The sequence below is a fragment of the Puma concolor genome, chromosome E1 (genome assembly GCF_028749965.1).
Source record: "Puma concolor isolate L17-30 chromosome E1, mPumCon1.1.hap2, whole genome shotgun sequence".
NCBI lineage: Eukaryota > Metazoa > Chordata > Mammalia > Carnivora > Felidae > Puma > Puma concolor.
In genome coordinates, this window is record NC_141680.1 from 55387754 (window position 1) to 55412434 (window position 24681).

Here is a 24681-nt window from a genome sequence, read left to right on the forward strand (position 1 = left end):
CTCCCGCAGTCAGCACGTCCCCTCCCTCCGCAGAAAGGTGCTTTGAAGAGCTGACACACTGCGGAAAGCGCCGACGACACATCGCAGAAGGAGCGGACGAGAGAGGGGCCCCCGAGGTGGGTAACGAAGAGTTAAGGCTGCAGCTGCCAGTGCGTGTGCTGTGGAGTTATGTTCAAACTGTTCCCACTGGAGACCGAGTCAGCTGTCATCAGAGAACAAAGAATCCCCCAGAGCCGCTCAAGTTATGTCACACCCGGGAAGCCCTGAGAGCTCCCTGATTAGGATTTCTAAATCAGCCCCATCGAGGCCTGAAGCACAAAGCTGCGGAACAATACGCCGGCCACATTCACACAGTCCCAGTCCGGCCTGGCTGCCCGCCTCCCCGCCACCGCCCCTCCCACGGGGCCTCAGAGGCCACTTCACCTCCATTGGGAAAATCCTGTGCCGTCGAAAGCCCCCCGGCGGTGGCTGCGTCCAGAGAGCTTCGGCCGCAGGGGGGTGGGGGGCTTTGTCGCGCGGGGTCTCCGCTTGCAGTCAGGGGCAGGGGCTATTCCTCAGGTGTGTCTTTGGCGGCATAAAGGGGGATCTGGTGCAAGGGCTGGGGGTGGGGGAGGACCCTGCAGGCACAGCAGAGGCCTCAATCTGGGAGCGCAGATTTTGCTGTTCGTGTTTCATTCCATGCAGGTCTAGGTGACCAGGGCTTAGTGCTGGAATCCTGGGATCCCCACCCTGGACGCTCAGCCCCAAGCCTGAGAAGGCCTCTCAGATACCAGTGAGCCATGGGCCATGGCGTGGGCCGTGACCGCTGGCCTGAAGATTTCTTATTATCCGCAGACACTGCGGTGAGGCGAGGCAGTAGATCTCCAAAGCACCTTGAATTCGGAGTTTTGACTTAACGCCCATGTAAGGATATTCATAAAATCGTTCCGGTTGTGAGTGCTATTGAAACTTCTTTTGTTCAATGTAAATGCTTTAAGAACACCAAACTGTTACAACGTTGAATTGCATAGATTTTAAAATTCTGGGATTAAAAAAAAAAAAAAAAAAGGCAGGCTGAATATCTCAAATTCTGAGGATTCTTGGTTTTTAATCAAACATTTTTCCTTTTTAGGGGCACCGGGGTGGCTCAGTCGGTTGAGAGTCTGACCGGCTCAGGTCATGATCTCACAGCTCGTGAGTTCAAGCCCCACGTGGGGCTCTGTGCTGACAGCTCAGAGCCTGGAGCTTCGGATTCTGTGTCTTCCTCTCTCTCTCTCTCTGCCCCTCCCCCTCCCCCGCTCACGCTCTGTCTCTGTCTGTCTCAAATATAAATAAACATTAAAAAATTAAAAAAAAAAATTTTTTTTTTTCCTTTTTTTTCTACCAAGAGTCAAAGTCATTGCCTGGGATTGCCTTTTACTTCCAGGTGTCATGGGGTCATTAACAAGGAGGATTTGGGGAGCTTGAGCTCTGAGGGGAGGCTGAAGCTGTGCCTGGGGGTTCTGGCCGTCCCCTCCTCTGTGCCTGCGTCAGCCCTGGGATCTGAGGGTTAGCTCCGTGACAGGCTCCGACACTTACGGGCCCACCTGGAGCCAGGCCTGGGGAAAGCTGTGCCCCACGTTCTCCAGCCACACCTCCTCCCACCGACTGGAGTCACAAGGGGATACACTTGCATCATCAGGTCCCCGCGCCACTTTTCCGAAAGAGATCGTGGAAGAAGGCATGGCTGGACTCCCAGGCCACCCCTCATCCAGCCGTGAGATCTGAAAGCCAGAGCGAAAAGGATCCCAGTCCTTTGCGGCAGAGCGGTTCAAATACGTTCTGTTATCAAATGCAGACGCTCCTTAAGGAAGCAGAGTGCATCTCGCAGGTGAGCAGACCAAATGTGCCGTAGCTCCAGGACTTTCTCAGAAGTGTCTATCTAGGGTGGCACAGCCCATCACAGAGTCCAGACCCAGCCAACACCCTGGTATCGGTAACGCCTGCCGATACAGGACGCTTCTTACGTGTTCAGCATTGCTTACAATTAGTGCCGTAGCATTGATGCCTGTTGTGGTGAGGAGAAATAAATAGCACACAGAGCAAAACACTGACAGAGTCACAATTTGAGCCCAGGTCCGGCTGCCCCCAGGACCACATCACTGAGTTTCCTGGACTCCTTCCCCTCAATTGTGTGCCATCGAAATGGAAAAGTCTTTGATGCAACACAGTTCCCCTTTCTCCTTCTGTCCTCTCGCTGCTCCGGATGGGTGGAAGGAGCCAGAAGCGTCACCACCAGGGGACAGGCTTCACTGGGGTGGCAGGAAGGGCAAGGGGGCAGTAGCCAGCCAGTCAGGTGAGGCAGTGGTTCTGCTGAGCACCTTAGGCCAATCACCTACCCTCTCTGAGCCTCAGTGTCTTCCCGTGGGAAAGTCTGGAGGTGGCACCGATCTCACTGATGGCTTGGGGATCCACGGGAGAAACCTGCATAGAAGCGTCTGACCCATTGTACGTGTCCTGTGAATGTCAGTGTCTCACCTCTTCCTTCCGCGAGGATAAAGGTAGCTGTTAACCCTGATCTCAAATCACTCTGCTCCGGGTGAACAGCCTCCCCCAAACGGTGCCACTTTCTATGCTCTTTTTTGGACCATCGTTTATTCTCCTTTCACACCTTCTTGAATCCTGGCGGGACTGACTGACAAGAAAAGTTGCCTGAAGATGAGCCAAAGAAACAAAGAAAAAGAAGGAAAAGAAAAGAATGATGACGTGGTCGTGTAATGATGTCACCGATTCATTTTAAGACTTGGAAATAAGTAAACTGGGGTGGGGGGGTGGAAAGATGCCCCTCTGAACCTAACACATTAGGTTCAAACTGTTCTGTTTCTTTCCTAAGCTGGAGTATAAGTCTGATTTTAGCAGAAATGCCTGTGAGCTCATCACCACTGTCTCTGGATCTGAGGCAGAGGCACCGAATGAGAGAAGGGGACTTGTTGAATGCAGGTCAGTCTAACACTAGCGATCAAGACAGTGGTTGCGAGATGCAGTTAGCGGCCTTCCCACTTTCCTCCAAAGTCTTTTTAAGTTAGTTGTTCTGTGTATGGTGGCCTACATAGGGTTGTCGGGCTGGAGACTGGGGGCCTTGACCGGAGAGGGCAGCACTGTGTTCTGAAGTTATTGGTATCTTCAGCGACACTTAAGATGTCTGGTGGGCTGAAGGAATGAGTGAAGAACGAATGAATGAACGACGAGCACATCCCAAATCAAGATTTTCTCTACCTACAACTCACTCTTGCCCAATGACATCAGAGTATTGTCAAATCCCTTTTTCTAGATTTCATTTTTAAATGTCAGCTCAGAGGCACCCAGATGGCTCAGTCAGTTAAGTGTCCGACTCTCGATTTTGGCTCAGGTCACGATCTCACAGTTTGTGAGTTGGAGCCTCGTGTTGGGCTCCACACTGGCTGTTGGGAGCCTGCTTGGGATTCTCTCTCTCACTCTCTCTCTCTCTCTGCCTCTCCCCTGCTCTCTCTCTCAAAATAAATAAACTTTTTAAAAGTTTATTTAAAAAAATAAAAAGTGTCAGCTCAGCTCTTGAAACTAGAGAAAAAAATTTTTTTAATTTATTTTGAGGAAGAGCCGGAGAGCAGGGGAGAGGCAGAGAGAGAGAGAGAGAGAGAGAAAAGAGAGAGGAAGACATAGAATCCCAAGCAGGCGCCACACTGTCAGAACAGAGCCCGATGTGGAGCTCGATCTCATGAAGCATGAAATCATGATCTGAGCCAAAACCAAGAGTTGGACGGTCAACCTACTGAGCCATCCAGGTGCCCCAAAACTAGAGAAACTTCCAAGTTGATGTTGGCGGATGCCAAAAAAAGACATCAAAAATGACTGACGCACCTTAATGACTGGCAGGAGAGAAGAGATGTGTCGTGCTTGGCCCGAAGCTGGGGATGGGGGGATGTGTCAAGCCTGGAAAGAAGGATGAATAACAGATCTGAGTAAGACCAGATTGTTGAAAACCCACCAGCGACATGGTGGTGTTCATGGTGTTCATGGTGTTCTTGGGGGGGGTGTAGAGTTGAAGGCCTCACGGGGCGAGACAATATGTGGTGTTGTTCAAAGAGCTGGGGCTTTAAAATCAGACAACAGGGAGTCTGAATTCAAGTTCTGCCACTTACTGGGTAGGAAAGTTCCATTTTCCTCACCTATAAGGTGTGGAAACAAGTACCTACCCTTTACACAAGGCTGTCGTGGGAAGGAGATGATATAGAATGTGTATATGGAGCCTGGCGCAAGGAGACGCTCAGCAAGGGTAAGACTATACGGTGAACTAAGGCACGGGCTGAAGGAAGCAATGGGCTGAAGGAAGCGGACCACAGCCAGGGCGCAGGGGGTTACGATCTGTGGCCATAACCACCGTTCCCCAGGTAAGAACGCTAGGCTGAAAAGTATGTCTTAATTATGACATTAAAGCCAGTAAGGGAAAGAAAGGAAACTTCTAGTAGCTCAGGGGAAGTAGGAAATGGACAAATACCCAGGAAGGATCACCTGCGGGGCACTGGCTTAGCCTGGGAGAGGCCTCTCTCGTGGCCACCGGGGCTCTGGAGGCTGGGGCAGTCCACGTACAGACTGTGAAACGCAGCACACTTGCTCTAGTCGTTACTGTCTTCCTGGTCGGTACCTGTTCTCACTCCCCACTTTCCAGAACCCGGGGATTTCACATTATCTCCCTCTCCCTGATAGAAAGCCTGCTCCCCGAACATTTCATTCATTCTCTGATGCCAAAGCACGGCTGACAGGTGACAATTTAAAATATAAACCCACCCCGTAGTCATTTATATTGGAAAGCTAATTTAATAAGAAAGTTGATTTAGCAAACGTTTTGGGACTCCAGTTCACTGTGAGCACTCGGGCACTGAGGATACGGAGTGGGGACCAGTGCTTTGCTCCTGCCTTAATGTCATGGTGTGCTGGCTGGGCCACCTCCCATGGCCTGACATTGGAGCCCCCCAGACATGCCCACTCCTCCAAAGGGTAAAGAACACCCTGTCCAAAGTCCCCTTCAGTGGGTTTCTCCAGCCCGTGGGCAGAAAGAGGAAGCCAGAGACTGGAGGAAGCCAGAGACTGTTAGGAAGCCAGAGACTGGAGGTCTGATCGTTCTTGCTCTTTCTTGCTTATCCTGTGACCTTGGGCAAGTCAGCTTTGCTCTCTATGTTTCACTTTCTCTTCAGAAAAGCCAAGAGATCCCTTTTAGTGCCAACATTTCAGGCATTAAATGAGATGGCCATCACACTGGCTCAGAGAACCACTTTGTTCTTGTGCAAAATTATACATTAATATAATTAATATTAGATATCACCAAATAAACTATAGGATATATTATGCATCAAAAAATTGTATATTAATATAACATAATCATTTATATTTTCTATAAAATTGTATATAAATATATAATTTATATATTAATATAATTATCTGTTATATATACACATATATATACACAACACGCATATATATGTATCTGTGTACTTGCCATCTTATTTAATTATATACATGTATTATGTATGTATATATGTCACATATGTTCATAGACATGTATATGCACACATATAGTTAAAATAGTTAAGAATCAATGTTCTAAATCACAGAATATCTTCTCCATAAAAAAAGGACACACACAGTGCAGTTAGATCCAGGGAACATGTTCGTTGCTCTTCGGACAGTGTCATTATTTTAGAGCTAGGCCCGGAGGGGACGTGGGGACCTGAAATCATTTCCCTGGCTCCAGTCCAAACAGGGCTCAGTGAGGACTCTTCCAGACTTACTACCCCCATGAGCACCAATTATCCGTTGTGTGTACTTGAGCATTGCTTTTTGTTTCTGGGCTGAAAGGAAATGTTGCATTTAGATACAAATGTAAAATTAGTAAATGAATCAGGGAGCATCAATATCAAAATTAATGATAATGATAATGGTGAATGACAATGAAGTTCTCTCCAGGCAGTGAGTAGAATGTTTGAAAAGAAGTTTCTGCTGCCTGTGCCAGAGACAGGCCTGGATGGGGCCATCATTCTTGGACTCACAGAATGTCCAGATTGGAAGGGAACTTAAAACTTAGCCAACTCCAAAGAGCCCAAATGTCCATCAACTGATGAATGGATAAAGATGTGGTTTATATACACAATGGAATACTACTTGGCAATGAGAAGGAATGAAATCCTGCCATTTGCAGCAATGTGGATGGAACTGGAGGGTATTATGCTAAGCGAAATAAGTCAGTCAGAGAAAGACAGATATCATATGTCTTCACTCATATGTAGATCCTGAGAAACTTAACAGAAGACCATGGCGGGCGGTGGGGAAGGGGGGAAAATGTTACAGAGAGGGAACGAGGCAAACCATAAGAGACTCTTAAATACAGAGAACAAAATGAGGGTTGAGGGGACGCGGGGCAGAGGGGAAAATGGATGATAGGCACCGAGGAGGGCACTTGTTGGGATGAGCACTGGGTGTTGTACGTAAGCGATGAATCATTGGAATCTACCCCCAAAACCAAGAGCGCACTGTAGACACTGTATGTTAGTTAACTTGACAATACATTATTTTAGGAAAAAAAACAAACACAACAACAACAACAAAAAAGCAGCCAATTCCACCCCACTTGACAGGCAAGCAGGTCGTCTGGACCCATCATCCAAATAATAGTTGATTGCCTCTCCTGACTCACAGGCAACCGGTCCAATTCACCAAGTGAACACAAGAGGACCCGGGCCAAGCAGATTCTACCTTCGAGGGCTGGGGGAATAAGGACACAGAGAGCAAGATGTGATTCCAGTTAGCAGGGGGAGCTGAGTGAGGAGGTGAAAAAGTGGAGTCTAGGCTGGGTCAGCACGGGGCCAGCCACGGTCATGGGCACAACGTTATGGTGCAGCAGAAACCACGAGTGCACGCAGCAAAGCAACTCTGCAGAGGGCTTGGGAAGCAGATCTATCAGCAAAGCAGAAATGAGAGAGCATTGGCCTTTGAGAGGTGAGAGCGAGCGGGAGGGAGAGCCGAGCCCTCGGGGCTCACGAGGCCCAGCAGTACTGGGCTCCCAGGGCAAACCAGGTCAAGGGCAAGCAAAATCCTCTAGAGGCACCAGTAGTAAAGAAGCATGTTACTAGTTCTAAATTAAAATTGACACCTGCAGACTGTGAGCATTTCAATAAATTACCCTTAACGTCATCATCTCGGACTCGTTCAGTACTTGTATCGTCTGTGTGTTAGGTTATAACCTCTGGAGATGAGGGGGCCATTTCTATTTGTTTTCCATAGTACAATGACACGTTTACAACTCGGGAGTGTTTTTTTTTTTTTTTTTTTTTTAAGCATCATATTGCAAAAATTAGATAGGATTTTATCAATTAGAGAGTGTACTGATCTTGCCTGCTCTGTCGACCCGCTTTTGACTCTTTAAACTCTATGCATGTTCCAGTTATAACAGCCCAACCTGGAAACTATCCAAATGTCCATCCACAGCAGAATGGAAAAATAAATTGTGGTATTTTCACACAATGGGATATTTTACCGCAATGAGAATAAACAGTCTATGACTCTGCAACAATCAGACTGGATGACAGGAAGCCTGAGACAAAACCACACACGTACTGCGCGATTTCATTTATATGAGGTTCAGAAATAAGCCTTGCAAGCTGATAGTGTTAAAAGTCAAGATAAGGGCTTCCCTTGGTGGGAAGGAGGGAGGAGCCACTGGAAGGAAGCCTGAAGGGGCTTCTAAGTTTCTGTTTCTTAATCCCAGTGCTGGTTACAAAGGTGTGCTCGGCTCGTGAAATTCATCAGGCCGCTCGCCTTTGTAATTTGAGCACCATTCTATAGGGATATTATTATACTTCAATAAAAAAGCAAAGAACTGCATGTATGACTGTGGTAAACATAAACTAATACATAGGAAAATTTATAGATTTTACAAAGCACGTTTGACGTGAATGGTATTAGTACTCCGTACTATCGTTCTGAAACGTTGAGCCAAAGAACATCATAACAAACCACTTCATTAGAACGCTTGCTTTAGAAAACTGTGGTTTTTAACTTCAGGTTGTAAATTCTGTCCTAGGAGGTTGTTCTCAACCCATGCACCTTACTGGGAAGTAATTCATTATGACATCCCCAACTCAGCTCTAACTGGACCTTTACAAAATGGGTGCAGATTTTCTTAAACCTAGAAGCAGAGCTAAAGATGTTTCTTCTTATTTAAAAAAAGGATATATATTTAAGTATAAAATAGTTATCTAATTCAATTGAGAGAAACAATATCAATTTCAATGCTTCCTTGTGATAAACCAAAACCTGCCTGAGATTTTTTTCCTAATGTATTCCCTGGGCCATCTTCTCCCCACCTGTTCTAAGCCCAATTCAACCCAGTTTGAAACAGAGGCATAAACATCCAGAGTAATGCCCGATTCATGCAACATTCCTCCAGAATAAATTGTGTCTCGACGTTTGAGTTCTTAGAAAGCTAAGAGCAAATAAATGCATTATTTGTGCATTGGTGCAGGTAAGCGGATAACAAACACAGAGAAGTTTCCATGAGCCTACTTAGAGGCACTCAACATTTTAATGGCAACCAGGGACTTTCACCGCAGAGACGAACCTTTTATCTTTCAAAAGAAAAGTCTCAAAATTTCTATTATCCCATCACTTTCACAAAGCTACCTTTTAACCTTCTATGCCTTGGAAGATGAATTTCCTTGTTCGAACATTAACGTTTTTCTATTAAAGCCAGTCCTCTTAAAAAAAAAAAAAAAGTAGGCTCTTAAAGTTAATTGAGTTCAAAGTGGGATTTTTTTTTCCATTTTAAGTGGTAATCACCTCCACTGCTGCTTAACTCTGAGATCACGGATCAGCTTCCCCTCAGCTAAGCATCTTCTCAGGAAGGCAGTGGATACTGCAGTGGGTTCTGAGGGGCCGTGGAGGGTTTGGATGTGACTCTTCTACTTAGCCCAATTGTGCTCAAATTTGTGTGTGCATAAGGATCTTATGGCTTTCTTGGATGATCTTAAGGCTTTCTTAGCCTTCATTCCCCCCTTCTCACATCTGTTCCTGGTAATCAGGTTCCCATTACCTAGGGCAGGTGATATCAGCTAAGATGTAAAAGGGCAATGTGATCAAAGTACTTCATACTAGCGTGTGAATGACTGATGCCATTGAGCAATTTTTGAGCAGTGCCTAGAGGTAAAAGTGTCCCTGGGCCAGTCACAGGCCCATTCTCTGATCTCTTCTAGTCCCTCCACATCGTACCTGAAAGATGTCCCACTTATCATCCTAAAATCGGCCATCCCACTTGGAAGCCACACCCACCCCTTGCCAGGATCTCACTGACATACTCCTCTTTCACATCCAGAACTAGCCACTGTCTAATCTGAATTCCTGAAAGTGAGTGCTGCTAAAATCGTGTAACTCCAACACAACCTGGTGTGCTAGTATTTCTTCACTTAAACCCTGGAAAGATTTGACGCAGCTTGTCCATAAAAATGCTACAATTTCTCTCATTTTTCCCCCTATTTTCCCTCCTTGCCCATATTTCTAAGTCTGTTGGAGGCCATCCCATTTCCCCAAACCAATTATATAATTGGATTATAATTATAATAGAAAATATTATAATATATTATAATAGAAAATATATACTTATTTATAATCATAATAGAAAATTATATATAGAAAATATATAATTTTATATATTATAATGGAAAATAGCAAAGACGTTCCCAGCTGTCAACATAAAAGTAGTTACCAGCCTGACTGCCACGGAGCTCGTCCTACACACACACAGACCTGGGAGGGGCTCGATGGCGTGTCCTGTCCCCTCAAGTCTGGGGTCGTCCCCTCCTCTTCAAGTTGGGGTCTTCCTATTTCCCTCACATCTCATCTTTGGAAATGTCAAGCAGCAAAGCACACTACTGCTAAAACCACGTACAGGACAGACGAACGGAAAGCGACGTTGAAGCAGACTCGCGTCACTTTTCAAATGGGGAAAAAGACCATCGTGCACTTTCTGGACTAGTCCCAGTACCCATGGTACCTCTGAAAGAGAGGTCCAAGACCTGGGGTCCAGCCTGCATTCGTCCACTCCATTCCGCCACGGCTGCTGAGTGACGCCTCCCACGCGCACACACATCACGAATCAGCACTAGATGGGGGCAGGGGACGTGACAAAGGTAAACCAGAGACAAACCCTGTGTTCCAGGACCCTGTAGTTTCTGAGAGGAAAGAACGTACCAGGAGTCACGTTTACTTATGGTAGACAACCGGAAGCACAACGAAAGAGGTAAAAAACATACAGTAAAACTTTGGATCGCGAGTAACTTGTTCTGCGAGTGTTCCACGAGACAAGCAAGGATTTCTAATAAATATTAACTTGCTCGAGTGAGGTCTTGCAATACAAGTAGCCGAATGTCATGTGATCACAACTGAGCCAGTGGTTCTTGTCTCTCTCTCTCTCTCTCTGCACTAAATACAGTATATGACAAGAGTTTATTAATACTGTACCATAGTCAACATCCCTGTGAGCATATACAATGGCCCCCACGTAGAACAATATTCCATTGAGCCAACAGACAGCAGTGATTCCATTAGTGACAGTGAAAGTCGTCCTACACAATATCCCTCCTCTCTCTGGTCTCCCTCGCACCAGCCAGGAAGGTTTTCAAAGGTAAGTGCAGGCTAATTTATGTTTCTTTATATTTTTTAATCATCTTTATTATTTTGTATTATATTACAGCGTTGTAATCATTTTCATGCGAATATTTTTGGGTCGTGGAATGAATCACCCGAGTTTCCATTATTTCTTATGGGGAAATTCGCTTTGATACACAAGTGCTTTGGATTACAAGCATGCTTCTGGAACAAATTGCGCTCGCAAGCCAAGGTTTTACCATGTATATACATATGAGAAGTCAGGGAAAGAAAAGTGTTCTTCGGATAAAGAGAGTCAGCGAGACAAAATCCGAGCTGGTTTTTAAAGGCTCGGAATTTACTCCTACCAGAAGCCACGTGGGGAACTGTGATTCGGGTCGAAGCAACAGAGAGGCAAAGGGCAGAGAGAGAAGGTGTTCTCCTTCTGGTCCAGCTCAGAGCACAGGAGGCAGCTAAGGGAACCCAGAACCTCATGGGTGAGAAGTTGGGGGCGGTTAAAGGCGGGTTGCTGGGCAGTGAGGAGGGCTGAGATTACAGGTGGGTTCAAAAGCCAAAGGGTGATGTGAGCAAAGTGAAGAGGCGGGTCTTAAGGAATGTGCCCCATTTTCCTGGCTCCTTGGGGACTCCAGGCATTCTAACAAGAGATGTGTCGCCTGCCAGCCAGCAGATGTGGCCCATGAATAAACATCCCCGCGGGGCTGGGGGTGGGGTGGGGTGGGGTGGGGAGAATAATAAATATGAAGAAGGTGGTGGCCTGCCCCTCCGGGTCCCCCTTCCCTGCTCCCAGGGCAGCAGACACGCTGGCCCGAAGGGGCGGACTCAGACATCCTCACTCTGGGCCGGGGTCGGCCGCACATTAATCCGGGTGGATTTGGCCATCTTGTGACATAGCCAATCAGTTCGAGGGAGGGGATGGCAGGAACGCCTCTCTTTTCACGCCACAAAAGGATTTTCGTCCCTAGAGAGCACAATGGGAAAAAAAGCCAATCAAGGCGGGATCAGCTGTGGGCTGGTCGCTGCAGATCTGTCTCTCTCAGAGGGGGGTGGGGGGGACATATTGGTCCGTGTGGGAAACCCACAGCCTCAGCTTCTCACACATTGTTCTCCTCCTCTTCAACTGCACCCCTCCCCACCAGCCCGTACCCTCCCCTCTCCCCTCCCCAAAGCCGTTAATGCCACAAAAGATACTTTCCCCATTGTGCCCGGACAGCTGAGAGGTCCGAGCTAGCCCTACACAGCTCTGCGTCCTCTCCAGGGAGAAGGGGCTGGACCGTCCAAATGGAGAGCTGGATGCTTATCATACAAAGGAATTAAACCCACTTGGGCTCTCTCCTGCTAATCTGGGACTGTGGGGGGTTAAATACGGTTACATTTTCATTAGGTGCTAATAGCACAAGGGCAGCTCGGGGCAGGAGGGGCCAGACATTGTCATGCAGAAAGCTTCCCACTAAGGAAGGTCAAGGCAGGTGGGGGTGGGGGGGATAAGAGATAGGAGGGGACCTCCAGCCTTAAAGCTTGGTGGGGGGGGGGGGGAAGGGGGGGTGTGCTTGCAGTGGGTGTATTGTTGGCCTCAGAGTTCCATCAATGGCTAAAGTCATGTTTTCTCCAAAGGAAACAGGGTGAAATTGTTGGGGAGGGGAAGGGCTGGTTGGTGGCTGGGGGACAGAGTGAGGCCACTTGGGACTAAGTCCACCTTCCAGGGAGCCCTCCCCACTGCCACATCTGCTCTGAGGCTCTGCCAGAGTAAATGGAAGATTCGGGCAGGGGGCCAGGGTGGTGGGCAGTGGTGTGGAGGGGAAAGTTTTGGAATCTGGGAGCCCTGGTATGAGCCCCGGGTTCTGCCAGTCTCTCGGTGGTGGTGGTGGTGGTGGTCTTGTGCCCTGGAGCATCAGTGGGAGTCTCTGAACCTCAGTTTCTTTTTCATGCAAAAAGGAGATAAAACGCAGCCCCAAGGATCCTTGAGCAGCCTCAGGGAATGGAAAGTGTCTGTTACAATCAGGTGCTCAGAAATGGGACGGGCTTTCTCCCAACTACCACTGAAAAGATATAGACAAAGGTGAGCTTTGATACTGTGGACTAATGTCACTTTACTCCCTCATGGTCTTCTAGCCTCCCTGACCTGGGAGCACACGTCTCTTGTCTTCTCTTTGGTTTCTTCCAGAGCTCCATCCAGAACTCGGTTCTGCCACGACCTTTGTTTGCTTTAAGTTCAGCGCATTCAGACACCGCAGTCCCCCAGCCCTGAAAATGCGTCCACAAATAAATCAACGGGTAAGCCCGTGATCTGTTTTCTGTTGGGGATTTCTTTTCCGTGCGTTTGTCATCACACAGCGCAGGCAGGACTTCATGGGGATGCAGAGAAGTGTGCCCGGAAGACGAGAAAATAAACACCCTGCGGGCTGGCCCTAGCCTTTGAGGTGGTGAGTGTATCACGTCTTCATTCAACAAGACACGAGATCGTGGCTCTCCATCATTTCTCATTGCACTTGGCATTCCCAGAAACTCAGAATTCATAACAAAATGGTAGATAAAGAGCTGCCCATCAAAGACCCTAATGATCTTGTCTCTACAGTACGTGGCCGGAAGATGTACATATGACAGCACAGCTTCAGCAGAGGTAAATCTGTATTTTTATCGACCTTTTGCACTGAGTGGGTTAGGGCGGGAACTGCTTCCTTCCCCACATAGGATGCCATTCCCCTCGCTCTCACCTTCTCTCTAATACCCACCTCCGCAGACGGTGGTCCCGGATCTGCATGATCCAATGATTACCTCTGGTGAGGTTTCAGGTTCCACGAGGCTGCTTTTCAACCAGAAAGAAGTGCCCGGTCAGGCTAGTCATCTCCAAGAGTTCCCTAGTAAGGTACTTCCAGGATGCGATGGCTTGACCAACAGTGGCACCTGCGGAAGGTCTACAAGAGCGACTTGTTTTCTGGATCCCACACTTGGTTTCAGAGTCTCTCCCGAAAGCCCAGTTGGGATGTATGTGATGGGGAGAGAGAGGCAATTAGTCCTCACACTGGCTGAGAGTGTCTTGCTTGGTCCGACACGGGTCTTAGCACAACAGAGGCTCTCCAGCCACATTCCTGATTTATGGAAAGTAGTTGCAGCCTGGGAGAGCACCCACGGAAGTAATGTGCTCATCCAGAATGCCTCAGAGTAAGAGAACAGATGACGCTCCAGTCCAGGTAGCATTCAGAAAAACTCCTCGTCGCAAAGTCATAACCAGGGATCTGATAACCTGAAATCTTTAATAAGCTCCCTCTTATCTTCATCAAATATCAGATGTCAAATATCGAAACCAAGGAATTCAGGAGAAGCCAAGCACTAAACCAAACTAAGGCAAAACAAGAAGGTTTGTAACTTCAACCTGGACTTCCCCCCCCTCCAACCCCCGCCCACCTCTTTGGGAAAAAAAGAGAACGTGCCTCACCCAACCGGTTAATAAAATTAGAATTCAAAAATCTTTCCAGGTGCAATGATGGATCCCTTTAGAGGAAACTGCTTCCCTGAAGCCAGCAGTGCTCAGAAATTACAACCGGTTTCAGCAATTAAGAGAAGTAAAACATTAAAAAGCAAGAGGCAAAGTACATTTGCATGCTAATAGCCCCTTCTGTAGTGCTGGGAAGCCGTGTTGTACAACAAAGCAGATAACTTTCCCACTATAGCAATATTAACCCTTGGGTTCTCACTCCAGCCCCTTGCCCCAATTCCGATGTCCGGAATTCTTCTGGCCCTGATTGGGGGAGGCGGAGCTTAGCCGTCTATCAATCTACCCACTGTGGCCTAATGCTTTCTGACTTGGGCAGGAGAAGAAATAGAAAGAATCTTAAGACTTTTGAACATCCTTAGGGGTAGCGAGAGGAATGTGGAAAGTTGCAAGAAGCACCGGGGGTGAAAAGAACGTTTCGCTAGAAAACACGCTGGGACGGGCTGGGCAGAGGTGCTGGTGTGAAGTGAGACTTGAATCTGAACCTGGCCATACCACTTCCTAGCGACGTGATGTTGGACAAGCTATTGAAGTTCTTGGAGCCCAGTCTGCTTATTGAATAGGGTGGAATGAGGATTAAATGAGGCAATGAGGGTAACACTTCTATGGGTCTGGTAACTATGAAGGTGACTCTAACGTGCTGTAACAGGTGGGATTTGCAGTGTTTTAGGAGGAACTTTACAAAGAACTTTTGGGTGCAACGCCTTGAAAAATCACTATGACTTTATTGGAGGTGAAAAGCGATCCTTTTCACCGCCTGTAGAAAGTTCATCTTGGAATAACAGCAGATAATGTAAAAGACTCCTTTTTGTTTTTCTTAAAGTTCATGTATTTATTTTGAGAGAGAGAGGGGAAGAGAGAGAGAGAGAGAGAGCAGCGGAGGGGCAGAGAGAGGGAGAGAGAGAATCTTAAGCAGGCTTCGCGCTCAGCGTGAAGCCCAAAGCGGACCTCGATCTCACGAAACCATGAGATCATGACCTGAGCTGAAATCAAGGGTCGGACACTTAACCGACTGAGCCACCCAGGCGCCCAAACTGCTTTTATTTCTCCCCAAGATGGAAGCCAACATTCTAGGTTCCATCAAAGATGGCAACTGTCAAGAATATACTGTAGGCTTAGGGTAGCTCACAGAAACGAGGAGAAAATTCTCAGCTCCTACTGGAAGAAGATGGTATGGCATAGAGCTTGGGTTTGGGAGCCGTGTACCCCTGGTTTTGACATCCACTTGCTTTGAAACTGCCTGGCTGTGTTACTTTGAACAAATTTCTTAACCTCCCTGGGCCTCAGTTTCCCACTGTCAAATGAGGATGATAAAATAGCATACATTTGGGGCAAGAGTTTTATGAGTAAGCACTCAACACATATCAATTATTAAGGGATATTTCCTTGTTTCTCTTTTGAAAATATGTCCTTCTCCATATGACACAATGAGGAAGCAATGCCCAAAGTATGCCATGCCTTGGATTTCAGGCCAACTCACTGAAATCGAGTAAAGATGAGGAAAGAGAAGTTTCGGTTTGTACACCAACATCCTCATCACTCACCACAGTTCTGCTGATGGGAAAGAGAGGCTGCCGGAAGGAAACAAAAGTTCATCAAGGGTTGGCAAAATATTAATCTGGAAGCTCACGGATGGGCAGTGATGCGCGTTCTCCGGCAGCATGCTACCTGCGGGCTGGACAAGCCTACCACCCCACCCTTGCACCGGGGGCACTCGCCATGACATGCCATTCACCCTCTGGACTAGATGTACCTCCAAATTACTTTCTGAGACGAGGCCAGGTAGGGGACTGGACGGATGGAAAGTGGGTGGAAAAGCTCAGCGAAGAAGCACAGGTACTGAGGTCTGACTTCAAAAACAACTTCTTTCTCTTAACAGGGTGTGTTTTCCCCCAGCGTGGTGGGTTTTAACCCTGATCGTGCATCAGATTCACAGAGGAAGCTTTACAAAATTGTGCTGGGTCTCTACCCCCATTGATTAGGATTCCTTTTTTTTTTTTTTTTTCTGGGGTGAACCCTGCACGTGGGTATTTTTAAATAGCTCTTCAATGATTCTGACAGGTAGCCAGGCTTGAGAACCATTGTCCCACATGGAAAATCTGCTGAGAGTCTCCCCGACCGCCCCCTTCCTTTAAAGGATGCGTTTGAGCAGCTCATTCTTGGCTACACATTAGGATTACCTGGAGGACTTTGAAAAAATGAGGATGGCCAGGACCTGCCCCCAGAATTTTTGATTTAATTGGTTGAAAGTGGGCTGTAGGCATCCAAGATATTCCTCCACAAGCTTATACTTCCATCGGTACAAGATTATTCACACCGCATAATTTGTAATAGCAAAGATTGAAGACAAGCCAGACGTTTATCTAGAAGAGATGCGTTAAATAGAGTCTGGTACAATCGTGACCTAGAATGCTATGCGTCTGTTAAAAAAGAATTAGAAAGCTCTCTCTGATTGCACTGATATTGAAAGACATCTTGGGTATATACAAAGAAAAAAAAAGCAACAGGCAGAGTAGTTACTACAGGAAGGGGAAAAAAATCAGGAATATGCTTTCATATTGTTTATATGTTCATAAAGGAAGACTGGAAGAGTACCCAAGAAAATAATGAAGGTGGTGACTATAAGGAGCAAAGGGTGACAAATGTTTGGGGACATGGGTTGGATAGAGCCTTTGGATACTGTCTGAATTTCTGGAGTATCTAAATTACCTGTTAAAAAAAAATAAAGTTCTTAAAAATTTCCTCTAGTGATGCTAATGATGCAAATTGCATCCTGTGGACAAAACCCAGCCTGCCCCCTGTATTTTTTTTTTTTTAGTTAACTTTTTATTTAGGAATATTTTAGACTTTGAGAATTATTGAGAACATAGCTCAGAAATTCCTTGTATATCCTACACCCAGTTATTCCCCTATTATTAACATCTTGCATTAGCATGTACATTTGCCATAGTTAATGAATAAGTATAGGTAACTCATTACCATACTTCAGATATCCTCAGTTTCCCCTAATGTCCTTCTTCTGGTCCAGGATCTTGTCTAGGATCTCACATTATATTCAGCCATCATGTCTCCTTAGAGACTCCTCTTGGCTGTGATAATTTCCTGGATTAACTTTCTTTGTTTTTGGTGACCTGGACAGTTTGAAGGGACACTGGTCCAGAATTTTGTTGATTGTCCCTCAGTTGGAATTTGTCTGATTTTTTTTTTTTTTTTTATGATTAGACTGGGATAATATGTTTTGGAGAGGAAGCCCACAGATGTTAAGTGCTATTCTCATCATATCACCTCAAGGGTATATGGAATCAGCAAGCTTTATCACTGTTGATGTTAATCTGGCTCACCTGGCTGAGGCAGGATTTGCCAGGTTTGTCCACTGTGACACTCTTTGCCTCCCCACTTTCCGAACCGTACTCTTCGGAAGAAAGTCACTATGCACAAGCCACATCTAAGATGGGGTAGCTATAGAAGTTACTTTGGGGCGACTGGGTGGCTCAGTTGGTTAAACATCTGCCTCCAGTTCAGGTCTTGATCTCACAGTTTTGAGTTCGAGCCCCACATGGGCTCCCTGCTGTCCTCTCAGAGCCCACTACAGATCCCCTGTTCTGCTCTCTCTCTTTCTCTCATTCATTCATAAGTAAATAAATAAATAAATATTTGGAAATCTGCATGAGACATTCTCCATTTATTCTTCTGCTCTCCATTTATTCATCTGATTGCTTATTTATGTCATTATAAACTCATGGGTATTTGTTTTATACTTCGGGATATATATAACATTACTTAATTTTCTTGCTCAAGCAGCTTTCAGATGGTTCCTGTATCCCTTTAACATACTCCCATCATTGTGGGGTGTTTGTTTTGTGTTTTTTGTTGTTGTGACTTTGTTTTTTAAACATCTTCTTATATTCTGGCACTATAGGATGTTCCAGGACCACTTTGTATATTTCCTGTCCCCATAGAATAATTAGCTATTTCTCTAAAGATGCCTGGATATGTTCTTTTTACTGGAGAGGATCTTGGTATAGAAACCAAGATCTGGGTACTAGATGTGCTCATTGTTTCTGGGGTGTCATGGCTTCTAGTTTCTCTCAGCTGACAGAACAAGGAGACATATGCATGTACACTAACCTGTGCATACACATGTATCTATAAATATTTCTAGATGTAATCATCTGTATCTTTGTTAAGCTAAATAGCAGTCCAGTTAGATATCTCTAAAGCATCACCACATGGTTAATTCTGGCCTCCTCTCCTTGTTTATTTATTATCTCCCACTCCAACAATGAAAAACCTGACTTTCACCATCCTCCCCCAATCCACATAGTTGCCCAATTCTGGCATACGTGCCTTATGGCTTCAGAATTCTTAACTCCTATTCCTGTAGTCTTGCAAACTCCAGTCATTTCCAAAGTTAATTAGGTCAACGCTTTGATCCTCAACTTCAGTCATTTATGTGCTTACATCTGTAATACACCGACATTCTTTTGTCACGTTCCACGTTCCATCTGGGGACTCCTCCAAGTACTTAAGTCACTTTTTAAAATTTGTATGAAGTCTACTTTCTGTGCTATAAAGTTCTATGGGTTCCAATAAATGTTTAATGTCTCGTACTCATCATTACAGTATCTTACAGAACAATTTCACTGCCCTAAACAATTCCCTGTGTTCCCTCTCTTCAGCTGTCTGTCCCCTCTGAACTCCTGGGAAGCACTCCTCTGTTTGCCATCTCTATAGTTTCACCTTTTCCAGAATGTCCTATATTTGGAATCTTACACTTTTGTAGCTTTTTCAGACTGTCTTCTTTCACCTAACAATATGCTTTTGATCAAGTCTTTTGATGGCTTACTGGTTCATTTCTTTTTATTGCTGAATAATATTCCATTGTATGAATATACCATAGTTTACTTATCCATTTACCTATAAAGAACTTCTTGGCTGTTTCCAGTTTGGGGCAATTATGAATAAAACTGCTATGCACAGTCAGATTTCCGTGTAGACATAAGTTTTCAAACCCAGTTGGGCAAATACCTGGAAGTGTGATCGCTGAATTGTAGGGTAAGACTATGTTTAGTTTTATCAGAAACTGCCACATTGTCTTCCAAAGAGGCTGTAACATTTTGCAACCCTACCAGGAACAAATGAGAGTCCCTGCTGATCTTTATCCTTGCCAAAATTTGGTAGTCAGTTTTTGCATTTTATTTTTTTAATTAAAATTTTTAAATGTTTATTTTTATTTTTGAGGGAGAGAGAGGGAGAGACAGAGCACGAGAAGGGCAGGGGCAGAGAGAGAGGAAGACACAGAATTAGAAGCAGCCTCCAGGCTCTGAGCTGTCAGCACAGAGCCTGACATGGAACTCGAACCCATGAATGGGGAGATCATGACCTGAGCTGAAGTCGGACGCTCAACTGACTGAGCCACCCAGGAGCCCTCCGTTTTTGGATTTTAGTTATTTTAATAGATATGAAGAAAAATGTTATTAATTTTTGATTCTTTGATGACACACTTTCTTTTTATGTGTTGAGTTGTCATCCATCTATATGCTTTATTTGATGAAGTTCTGTTCATATCTTTTATTCATTAATTGGGTTGTTTTCTTATTTCCTAGTTTTAAGAGATCTTTGTATATTTTTATACAAGTCCCTTATTAGATGTGTGTTTTGCAAATATTTTCTTCCAGTCTCTGTCTTATCTTTTTATTCTCTTAACAATGTCTTTTGCACAGCAGAAGTCCTCAATTTTAATAAATCTCATCAATTCTTTGCTTCCATGGATTGTGGTATTGATGATTTATCTAGGAATTTATCACCAAAGCCAAGATCATATAGATTTTTTTCTATGTTTTCTTCAAGACGTTTTTTAAGTTTATCTATTTATTTTGAGAGAGAAAGAGGCAGAGAAGGGCAGAGAGAGAGGGAGAGAGAGGATCCCAAGTAGGCTCTGCACTGCGAGTGCAGTCTGAAACAGGGCTCGAACTCACGAACCATGAGATCATGACCTGCCTGAGCCAAAACCAAGAGTTGGACACTTAACTAAATCACCCAGGCCCTCCTCGAGACTTAATTTTTGTGTAAGGTGTCAGATCTGTGTCTAGGTTCTTCTTCTTCAGTTTTGTATAAGGATATCTACTGTTCTGGCACCATTTGTTGAAAACACTATCCTTTCTCCACTGAATTGCCATTGCTCCCTTGTCAAAGATCAGCTGACTACATTTCTCTGAGTTTTTTCCTCAGCTCTCCATTCTGTCCCATTGATCTATTGTTCTGTTCTTCAAACAATACCACAGTTTTGATGACTAGCCTTCTAGTGAGCCTTGAAATCTGGTAGTGTGAATCCTCCAACTGTGCCCTTCTTCTTCAGTGTTGTGTTGCCTAATTGAGGTCCTTTGTCTTTTCATATATACTTTAGAATCAGTTTATCAATATCTACAAAATAGCTTGCTGAGATTTTGATTGGAATGGTGGTGAATCTACAGATCAAGTTAGGAAGAACTGACACCTTAACGATATCGAGTCTTCTAATCCATGAATATGGTATATCTCTCCATTTATTTAAATCTTTGATTTTTTTCCCACCAGTGTTTCTCATTTTCCTGCCTGTTTCATTGGTTCATGGCCAAGTTTATTCATTTATGTATTGCCTGTGGTTGCTCTCACACTATAATGTCAGACGTGAGAAGCTGAAACAGAAACTACAATTCACAAAGCCTAAAATACTATCTGGCCATTACCGAAAAAGTTTTCTGATCCCTGATGCAGAGTTCACATTGCTGAGCTTCTTTCTTCCAACTCTGCTTTCAATGATCTTTCCCTTTTATGGTTTTGGGGAAGAAGAGAGCATCTAAAAAGGAATAAGGGTATCTTGAGCCTCAGCAATGAGTTAAAAATTCTCCTTTAGAGGCAGTAAACAGAGGGTCAATAGGAACCTTTATTATCAAGGTTTTGTGGGTAGAGTTAAGAAGTAGACTATTTATAGAATTTATGTTTATGTTCTGAACTCAGTGCTGTTGGCCTAGCAGCATCTCAATGCCCCTCATAGCACCTAAAGCACAGGAAGTTCTTAATAAATGTTTGATGGATGAATGAAATAAGGAATGAACAATGTGTGACAAAAGAATCGTCAAGTAGTTACTCTGGGGACTGCTGAGGTGCAGAAGTAATATCCTCAGGAGCTATAAAAATGGAGATGAATGGAACAGAGGCATGGGCCATGTAGCTAGCAGCAGATATATAAAAAGGATGGTCCTTTGTCTTCCAGGGAAGCCAACAGATGACAGGAACACTGGTTTCTGCACTTAGCAAATGTAGTCTTGTGTTGTATCTGTATCAGTACTAAAGCAATAGGGAGAAGAAAGCCTATTAACCATTATCATGCTCCAGGCACCAGGCTAGACCCTTTACACACACTATTTCCAAACCACACAATAGTTGCAAGGTAGCCCTTAGTATTCCAGTTTTAAAGATCAGCAAACTAAGAATCAAAGAGCAAAGTGACTCCTTCAAGATCTCTTCGTTTTGAAGTAGCAGAGACAAAACTAACTAGGGGAAGAGGTGCAAAGGAATCTTCAGCCACATGTTACCTTTCAGCCACATTCAATGCAAATGCCAGCAAATAGCACAAGATGTTGCACGGCTTCCTGCTATCATACAGCCAATATCTATAGATGCCAACTCCAGGGATCTCACAAGCATAGACATTATGCTTATGTCCCACATAGACATTAAGAAATTAGCAGACATATTTCTGCGCCCATGAAAGCCCATACCTACTCCTAGTCAATTGGTCAAACAAGGAGTGACTTCCAGCTGAGAGCACAGCCCTTCATAGCAGGCACTGAAGGAACATCGGCAAAGGGAGAGATCTGCTTTCTGCCCACAGGAACCTCATGCTGTCCTGGGGAGTCTAGCATGCATGCAGGTACACCTATCCCCACGTGGAGAGCCAATGAAACCATTAAAAAGCACATTTAGACAAGTGATCATTACTGCATAGATTTATATATATATATATACATAGGCATTGACTCAATATGATTAAACTGTGGGGACTTCAAACTCTCCAGTTGTTTGTTCATTCATGTATATAACAAATCCTCAACAGTATCTGATTTCCATTGTCCGATTCGTCATGAAACAACAACAACAAAACTAACATTTTTATAGTCCTTTACAGTTTACATAGACTTTACAAATACATCTACCTCGCAAAGTACCTAGCACAGGAATTGTTATTGTACCCATCTTAAATCTTTGCCTTCTGAGGTTCAGATAAATGATTTGTCCAAAGTCATGCAGCTAGTAAGCCAAGGACTGCCCACTAGCCTACAGCTCCTTCCTCTTTCCACATATCCCCAAAGCTTTCACGTGCTAACCTTTTGTCTCTGTCCATGTGAAATCTGCAGTCCCCAGGGCACTGGGCAGGCAATGGTGAGAGTCTCCTTTTCCTCTCCTGGAGCTTCAAAATGAGATGGCCTCTCCCAGAGGTGCTTGGTAATTTCCTTCTCTTGTGACCGGCAAAACAAAGCGGCTCCCTTTCCAAGAACCAGAGATGATCCAGGCCACCTTTTGCTTGTGGAGCATCTGCAAACTCTGTTCCCACTCCAGCCTAGCTGCTTTGTTTCCTTCAGCACAGAAAGCACGTAGGCTCAGCCGACATCTTCCCAATGCAATGGCCAAGGCATCTTCCGTGGATCTCTTAGCAAGAGGCAAGTGAATCTGGTCCAACTCCAAAGCTCTGTGGCACCAACCCACTGCCTCACCCATCCCCAAGGTACACACAAACCAGCCACCCTCTTCTCATCCTCCCACGACCCTGTGGCCCTCTAGTGTCTTCCAACCAAAGAGACATCTACCACTTCCAGGGGGTAAACAAGGAAGAAGGGGATGAAAATGAGGGTAGACTCCCTAAAAGAACCAATGGAAAATCTTTCACTACCTTCCTTCAGCACTAAGCAACAGCTGAGCACCCAAGCCACCTGGAACGAGAGCCTGTATTGACAGAACAGTTTTTGGCATCTCACAACAGGTTGGCCAGGGTCCTTCCCCAGAGGGGAATATTTTGGTGTGAGCAAATCTCAAGGAATGGCCTCATCAAACTTCCCACCTCAGAGGAAGCAGAGCTGACAGGTGAGCTCCTACTAAGAGAAAAGCAATAGTGCCAGAGGGTGACCGTGTGTTTCCTAAGCTTTGGTTGACGGCCACAGGTGTTCACGGGCTCTTCCCTCTTTTCACCCACAGCGTCTTGGATGTTTTCTGAAAGGCAGGTTGAAGTGCAAGTGGGTGAAATGGATTAGCCACTCTGAGGATGGGCAGGGATTATGACCCAAGCCCCCAGGGTCCTGACATCCAACCACCCATCCAATCCTGTTTATCTTACGATTCAAAGGATAGACACGCTTTACAAATAATGGGTCGGAAACCAGAACGGGACCAGCAAATACTCTGAAATGTATTCAGCAGTGGGAGTGGCTTGTCTACATCCGCTGGGCTCCGCGCAGGAAGGAGCTTACCGCGCCTGGTTCACTGTGGTATCCCTGACACCAAGCACAGGGTCTGGCACACAGCAGGTGACCAATACATCTTTATCGAATGACCGAGACTTTCTACACCTTCTCTCTCCTGGAGTCGAGGAGCACTAACGTGGTCGTAACGACAGAACTTGGGCCGACGTGGTCAGAACCCTGAATCAGAATGCAGGAGGGGCCTGGTGAGGGCGGAAGGTGGGGACAGCCAGCGGTCGCCGAGCTCAGAGCCTCGCACCCTCTCGACTGGAGGGACCAGCCCGCTGATGCATTAAAGGCAGTCCAACTCAGAATATTCTCTGCAGGAAGGAAGGGTCTTGAGTCACTTCAAAGCAGGCGATTGGTTCCGTCTGTGATTCAGGATTCCAGATGAGTCACTCTAAACATGAACTTGTGAAAAAACTTAGAGTAATCGAGCAGATTCTTCCTCCAGGAGCTCTGAGAGAGAAATCGTTATTTTATGGTATTAGTATCGCTGTTGTTGGTACTACCATTACCGCTACGATTGTTTGTTTTTTTGGTCTAACTCACGTTTCCCTTCTGTTTAAACTTCGTACTGGAACTGCTCAGGAGATCCCGAAGGAAGCTCGCCCCCATCCCCCAAATGTGTTTGAAGCGATATGCATGAATCTATAGAGAGAGACAGATCTCAGTCCCAAGATTGAGCTTAAGTACTGCAGCTGCAGGTTATAAGCCCATAAATAAAGTTTATGGTTAAACTGGCCTGACCTGGCTTTGCCCCTAGGTACAGAAGCAGTATCTTGTCATTAGTATGCAGAACACATCAGCCTAATGTCTGCTCATTTGTTCTCAAGCCACTCTGCTCTATAAATCTTTTGGCGAGGGCGGAGTGGGGGGGTGAGGGGGGCAGAGTGAGGGGTAGACGGAGAAAGGGTCAGAGGAGGGAGGGGTGTGGGCTGCTCCGAGTTTCACCGCTGCAGTCCAACAGGCGGCCGCCGGCTCACGTGCTTGGTAGAGGGGAAAGTCACAAGTCACATAAAATAAAGTATTTTGTTTGTCCAG

General features: G+C 45.5%; 1 long non-coding RNA gene across 4 annotated transcripts in view; it reads right to left on the bottom strand.

Moving 5' to 3' along the window:
- The window catches only part of LOC147574511 (uncharacterized), a 332668-nt gene that overhangs the window by 14726 nt on the left and 293261 nt on the right, over positions 1-24681 (bottom strand). The window contains exon 4 of one of the 4 annotated variants that reach the window (XR_015244276.1): positions 3613-3927. The exons of 2 other annotated variants lie outside the window; for them this stretch is intronic. This is a non-coding gene — a long non-coding RNA (uncharacterized LOC147574511). Of the gene's footprint in view, positions 1-3612; positions 3928-22177; positions 24097-24681 lie in introns of those variants that run through there. One more of the 4 variants, XR_015244275.1, reaches the window with a different exon arrangement.